Raw genomic sequence first — 8,173 nt, 5'->3', positions numbered from 1 at the left:
ACCGTTCAGACTATGGGTTTTATCGGCTGCCGAGTACCTAAAAGTGAGATTAAAAAGCGCGGGAATCGTTGTTAATTTTGAATTTAATAGGTAAAAATACTAATTAATAGTAAACTCATTTTTGATTTTAACGAAATGTATCTAATATTATAAGTTATATAATCATCGAAATCAAACTAGCCAACATGTAGTTGTTCGGTGATTCAGTCTGTTTGATGCAATAAACGTGTTCACTTGTACCTACTTTTAAAAGCATATTATTATAATTATTAATATTACTATACTGTATCTTGTACTACTTAAAAATTAAATCAATCGTGTTTTTGTAATTTACATCATTTAAGAAAAACGTTTACATCAGATAAGTGTTTATAAATTCAAAATATAATCGATTTAATTTTTGAGAACCAATACAATATATTTTAATTGTAATATTATAACTATACATAGAAATGAGCTCACTTCTGGAAATAATTTGTATGGTTAAAGCTGCTGGTGAACTTGAAAAACCAGCACATAAGCACAGAAGGTATTGGGTCCATGCTATACATAGTAGTAGGGAACACGACATGCAATTTCAAGTATTTCATAATAATTAAAAAAATATATCCTGAGGAGTTTTTCGACTATTATCGTATGTCAATTTTCTCGTTTGAAGAACTACTCGAAAAGGTCCGACCAAATTTAATGAAGGAAATCACGCACCTTTGAAATCCTATAAGTCCGAAAGAAAAGTTGACGGTGACTTTGAGGTAACATATTTAATTTGAGTTTAATTTTATATTTTTATCTACGTTATTTATACCTAAACACGTATAATAATATGTTATGACTAAGACACATCACATAATTATTTAGTATTAGCTGGTATAATAAGTAACTGAGGAATTTCTATTTTTGACACCACAAAATACAAACTAGATTCAATTTGCTAATTACTACCAAAAATCTCCTTCAAAATGTATGTTCGTAGCATTTTTTATACTAAAAAAAATAGGTATTTTCAGAAACTATTTTTTTTTTATACAACAGTTGTCACTCAGTTGTAAGACCAATACATCTTTGCTTTACTTGGTGACGATTTACACCTAAAACCATGTCATAATATAATAATGGACAGTGATACTTATTGCTACTTAAGTGGGTAGGTACTTATATCAAAACAATTATTTGAAATAAAAATGAGTAATTTATTTTAAATAGCATTACAAAATTGCGAACATTTCCTCTTTTTGTTCAAAGCATAATATCTTTAAATTTATATAAAATAATAAAAAAATATGATACAAAATATATTAAAAGAAAACATTACTTTATAATTGTATTTCAATTATTCGCATATTGAAATAATTAAGTAAGAAAACTAAAAATCATACAAAATAATATTATGTAAATTATAACCTACCTGGTCATATTTTATACCTAATTATTATAATTTATTATAAATAAACAATCAAAAAAATGTTTATTGTGTCTGGTTTGATGGTGATGGTTGTGACGATGACGTAGGCGTGAGTGTGGTTTGAACAGTGGGATCTGAATAAGAGGATGATGAAGTATGAGTATAATTAAGTTGTATACAAGCTGGATTTGAGTATGAGTATGGTTGAGCATTTAAGTAAGAACTGGAATTATATTGTAAGTTAGAAGATGAGTTTTGGTTCATTGTATAATCATTACAATAATTTAAAGGAGCAGTTGGATAATGGGACACAGGTTGTTCATGTAGTACACGTTTTTTGTATGGGTGGATGTTGATTTTTAATAATATGTTTTAAATATTGAAGGATGTTAATAAGGTGAAATTTTAATTTTTGTTCCTCATTTAATAATTTCATGTAGAGAAGAAACGACATTACAATGCTCATGTATGGATTTGATGTAATTTCTTGATTTTTTTCAAAGGGTTTGATTAAATTACTTTGAAGTGTAGTAACTGGATTTGTTTTTGTTTGATTTGAACTAATAAGAGTAGATGAAACGTTAGCTGTTGTCTCGGAGGTATCATCGTCGAGGAGATACATATCGTCTAAACTGTGACGTCCTGTATCGTCTTTAACATTTTCAAGATTATCAGTTCTAATAATAAAATATAATTTTATGTTTAAAATTATTGATTGAATTAATAATAACGATTGTTTGATTTTCATGATTAATATAGACGCATAAATAGGTTATTGCTAAAAAATGAATCTAAATATTTTAAAAATATCATTGAGTATTAAAAATTATCAATTAAGTAATAGCTGAATGTTTATAGTTTCCCTGTGGTTAATATTTTTTAAATTGCAACAAAATGTTTAAGTGAGATCCAGTCGGCTTTGTCAAAATTTAAAACTTATGTGTAAAATTGACCAATCAAAATATAAATTTGCATAATAAAGTTAGGTACTGCGTAAATAGAAAATGATAAACATTTCTGTATTTACTTATAATTGTACCAACGTCTGGTTTACATCAATAGTCTGTAGTCTTTAATAGATTCCAAATAAGGAACTATTTTTGTACGGCCTTTAAATCTATCAATAATATGAGCTAGAGCAATAAAAGCGGCATCAACATTAACATTCAGACAAGCAGATGTTTCAACAATTGGTATAGCTTTCTTAAATTCATTTCGGGATACAAGTTTTTGAACTTCTTGAACATATGTTTCATTTAATTCATCATTTTTGGTAGTAACTAATACCACAGGTTTTGTGGTATTCTTTATATTTTTTAATATATTTGTCACAGTTTCTAATTGTTTTTCTATACTACGACCGGGTACTACACTGACATCAAACACGCATAAAAAACCATCAACATTGAATTTACCGGGAGGTAACACTTTTTGTTCAAATTTTTCTTCAATACCTGAAATTAATAAAATAATAAGTTACTATAATATTGAAAAAAATACCTTTTAGATTCTGAGCGGAGCGATGAATGTATTGATTTTACAATGATACATGTATTTTTTTAAATTATTTTTTCGTGTCTGTCATTGCTTATTAGGACAGTAAAAATGATTACTTTCTTTTAGTAATTAAATATCCACACTGACAAACCGTCACCGCTCAGAATCGTCTTTCGTATACAATGATTTTATATCATTGAATTCAAATTTAATACCATCCATTATACAGTGACCAACTTGTAACCTACTGGCTACTGTACAGCAGAGCGATATCCACTTACCTGCCTTTTTTATATTAATCTCAACAATTCATAAATAAACATCATATATATATATTATGGCACATTAGAAATAAAAAATTATTATTAATTTAACTCTTTAAAAAGTATGTTGTGTGGCAAGGGCGGAAAGTGAGCTATTTCAGTAGCGGGCGACGTGTGCGGCACGAGCCGTATGTGAGGGCCGCATTTCGCCCAAGACTGAAATTGCCTTCCTGCACGAGCCACACATACTATTTTTTGTCACGCCTCTGCGTTCATTAAACGCGCCATCACGGCAAAGATAATTCAGGCTAGGCAAACAACCAGGCTATTCTACGAAAACAATATTTCATGAAAGAAACGATTTGGTTTTATTTATTTTAAGCGTCATGCAAAGAGATTATAATATGAATGTAAGATGTAACCAAAAACTTATGTTTTGTAAGGACCGTGGTGTAGATTTCAGTATAAATAATAATTATTATCCTATACTATATATTAAAATAAAATAAGAATAAAAAATGTAATCAAGGCAAAGGTAATGCATTATACGGGAATCTATGCAACAACCACAGATATATACTAATACTAGATAGCCGTCTTCTCGTTATCAGTTAAACACGCCGCCATATGCAAAGAATACTGCTCGATAAACAAACGTTATCATATAGCTGGTACATAGACTAATTTATCACTTATTATTCAACGACAACCAGACTCCGCATATTGTTCAAATTAAATAATTGTCGTGGTTAAATTATATTATATTTTATTTGACCTAACCTTATTGTTAAAAAAGTTTGTAAAATTATCGATTGCAATTCCTGGATAACAAAATTTATAGAAAATAGAAATGAACATAATTATTGTTTACCACTCAGACACAAACAGTTTGTTCTCCTAAAAAATCAAGGTGGTTTGGTTATAACATCTAATTGTGTATATAGAATAATTAAAGAATCTGAAATTAGTTTCTTATATCATACAAACTATCTTTCAAGTATCAATATTAAAAACGTAGACAAAAAAATTATTAGTCATGTTGTTAACAAATTTGTTTTGACCATTCTATATTTAAAGATTTAAGTTGTGAAAATGTTGGTGTTTTAGAAAGACCGCATAAATTAGTTTTAATAACTTTGCTTGTTAACAAAATTTTAAGTGTTCGTTTACATTCCTATGGTAAACAGTTTTCATCAGACTTGTTAAACCCTGTGAGTAAACGTCAAAAATTAACGAAAACTATTATTTTTTATAATCAATAGTCATATGCATACTACTACCTACTCTACGTTTTTTTGCTAACTGTACAATTTTGCAATAATGTAATAATATTATGTACCTACCTATTTTTTAATAACCTACTATTTTATAAGTTTTGTTAATAATATAGGTAATTATAATAATGTAGTACCAGCAATTTATATCTTAGTATTTTTTACGATGTTTCCTTGTTTCATAATTCATAAAACATTACGATTTAGTTAAATCCCACATAGTCACATATAGGTAGTATTAATTAATGGCTCTGTTTAATAATATAAAACATATTATTGAATTATAAAACAGAGAACTGAGAAATAACAAAATATAGGTAAGTTCTCATTTTTAAATAATAATAACAATAACAATAAAATAATAAATCTATAATATAAATATGTATTATATTGATAATAGTCTAATATTGATAACGTTTGTTTATCGAGTTGTCTTTGCATATGGCGTCGCGTTTCAGTTTATTTTGTGGTGTTTATTCGAAGACGGCTATCTAGTATTAGTATATATCTGTGGCAACAACCAAATTGTTATACGAAAACAATTTCATGAAAGAAAAATGTTTACGCGTCATGCAGGGAGGTTATAATATGAATATAAGATGTAACCAAAAGTTTATGTTTTAGGAGCACCGTAGTATAGATTTGAATGTCTGTTCAGTGAATACCCGTGATATCTGAGTTCAGTACTCTAATGCACATTTCCATTTTACCGCCCGGTACTTTTGGGGAATTCTACTTTACCACCCGGTACTTTTGGGGATTTCCACTTTGCCACCCGGTACTTTTGGGGATTTCCACTTTACCGCCCGGTACTGCTTTCGGGGATTCCCACTTTACCACCCGCTGGACGGAAAAACATCGCTTTCCAACGCTTCAATCGTCATCGAAAACTTAACTTTCGGTGCAGGCGTAATAAAAATATATTTGTATTCAAATATTAAGAGTTTTTAACATACCTAATTGGCTTCTACAAATATACATTAATTTTTCAGCTGATTCAATTTTAGTGGCCACGCAGCGTTTGATATATGGGTCCATTTTCACTCCTTAAAAATGTATATAAATAATCATTAAAAAAAAAAATATACAACTTAAACATTTTTCTCTTCAATAAAATGCTTGTATGTTTTTAAATAAATTTAAATCTAGTAATACTGATTTCTAATAATAATTAATATTATAATTCATAACAGATAAACTCAAAATGTTTAAAACCTTTAAGTTTATTATTAAAAAAAATACAAAACATGACGTGAAAAGACATTAAATATATAATATATAAAAAAGCATTATAGTTTAGTGGGGCTAACGTCGATAACCATATACTGTCTAGTTGAAACTACTGATTATATATATACATTATACTATGCACCTAGGTATATGCAATATGCATATTACATAGTGCCTATTACAATATTAGTAATTAAATTGGTTTGCCTCGTGATCAGGCTCCTGGCACAGTGATTTAAAATAAGTTAAATATGAAGATGGACATTTAAAACTAAAAGGCATACATTTATTAAATTTGGCCTTGTAGCCTTGGTATAAATAAAAAAAAGGCCCGGACCCTCGGGTAGCAGGCCAACATTGTTTATACCAATACGGGTGTTTACAAATTGCAAAAACGATAAGGGTTATTTACCATTAAACGGTTGAAATGTTGAATCATCTATAAATTCAGTTTGTTCAATTACACGAAATGTGTATTCAGTACCTTCTTTAGATGTTTTTATAACTTCTCCCCAGTATAAAAAATTATCATTATTAACAACTCGTCCACTAAAATCAGACTAAATATAGAAACATAATTAGATATAGGTACCTATGTTTTATATTAAATAAATACAGTTACATTGCTTAGTAAAGAATTATGATCGTCTTCGAAGTCATTAGATGATGATCTCATGAATCTGTTACATAGACATGATTTACCGATTCCCACTGCTCCTTTTTCTTTCTCTGCACCAGAAAGTCCCACAACAGCAACATTAATGTAACGCGGTATATCAGTTTTCTTTACGTATTGTTTTTCCAAACGACTATAATGTAAACAGAAATATGAATTTTGGATTAGAACATTATTGGATCATATTTCATAGTAATAGGTACCTATTTAATTAAATAAATTGTTTCAACTTTCAACATAGGTAGATATATAAATTGTCACTATACAGTTAGGTATAGGTACCTAGATACTATATGAGGAAAGTTTTATGATAAGGGTGATTACTGATTAGCTTAGTAAAATATATAAAAATAGGTCGTTGAGACAAATATTATAACTTAATATAAAGCTATTTGCTTTATATAGATTATAGATATTAAAAAACAAAACAAAAAAATAAAAATTCCTATTAAACGTGTTTATACTTTTTAAGATATAGGTAGGTACCTAAATGGCTAAATACATATACCTATTTCAAAATACTTTTAATATTCTAATATTTTATTACTTTAATTAGTAAATATATGGAATTTCCCAACTTAACTCAAACATTTTTTGTAAGATGTATCAACTATCAACCTTTATAATTATTCAAATTAAAATACATGATGCCCGCATGTGTATATCTTACAAACATACTACAAAGAAAATTTGCATTCAAAAGAACCCATTTTGTGTTGTTAGTAAGTTTTAATATTACAATAAATTAACTTAGCATATGATTTAAAGGTAAGAATATGTTTGATCTCATCAGCTTTTTAATAATTTAATTTTAAAGCAAGTTATAAAGCCCGTTTCACAGCCACGTCTACGGTATGTGCAGCTGTGAAACAGGCTATAAATATGTAAAATATTAATACTTTAAAAATTCTCATAACTCGGTTTAAAATTAATAATAAAACATAAAACCCGATAATAATAAAGAACATAGATAATATTCTTACCTTCAAATTTGATAACAGGGCAAATTATTATGATAGGTATTAAAAATAGCAACACAAAATGGATCCTGCTAAATTAAAATTTGCTATGTTGCACGTTTCCAAGACAAGGACAACATATTATGCGGATATCAAGTCATCTTGATGTAAGACTACCTATTCCAATGTATCATAATAAGTTTCATCTTACCAAAATGTGTTGTCCTTAAAACGTTGGTAACTCATAACAATATGTTGTTCTGTACAATCAAATCGTGGTATTTAACTGAACTATATTATAATATGTATATACAAAATAAAACGAATAACATTTTATATAATAGGTAGTTAAATATATTATGCACTGTAACGTTTTAATAAATAAATTACAAAAATTATAGAATTATGGACAGAAATTACAATTATAACTGATGGTCAAATAAAAATTGAGAAAAATTCATAACATTTTATTATGTCTATCGCACATATTATTAATATTATTATGTTTACAAATGTACTTTAATATAATTGTGTTGTACGGACAGTATTTAGTGATAAAATAATAATCGAAATAGTATAAATGTGTATTCACATTATTTATCGATTACACTGTGTACCACAGATTATGAATCATACGTCACATCTCATTATAACGCATAATTTTAAACATTATCATGTAGTATTACAGTTTAAATAAGTTTCAACTTTTAAAATAGGCAAAGATGTAAAGTTCGATAGTATTATTATTTTTTGTTCAAGGTTTCTTGGTCGTCATTTGGCATAATGATATAGTGTGTACTGACCACAAAAATTATTATATATATATTATATATCAGGGGTTCCCAACCTTTTTATCATCGAGTACCACCAGA

At 27.9% G+C, this 8,173-nt stretch overlaps 1 pseudogene; it reads right to left on the bottom strand.

Moving 5' to 3' along the window:
• Window positions 1–1,184: 1,184 nt before the first annotated feature.
• On the bottom strand, window positions 1,185–7,834 carry LOC132949624 (rho GTPase-activating protein 190-like; annotated as a pseudogene).
• Window positions 7,835–8,173: the final 339 nt, after the last annotated feature.

This window comes from Metopolophium dirhodum, chromosome 7, assembly GCF_019925205.1.
Source record: "Metopolophium dirhodum isolate CAU chromosome 7, ASM1992520v1, whole genome shotgun sequence".
Lineage (NCBI taxonomy): Eukaryota > Metazoa > Arthropoda > Insecta > Hemiptera > Aphididae > Metopolophium > Metopolophium dirhodum.
The sequence above is the reverse complement of the archived record's forward strand: the minus strand, read 5'-3'. Positions and strand labels throughout refer to the sequence as shown.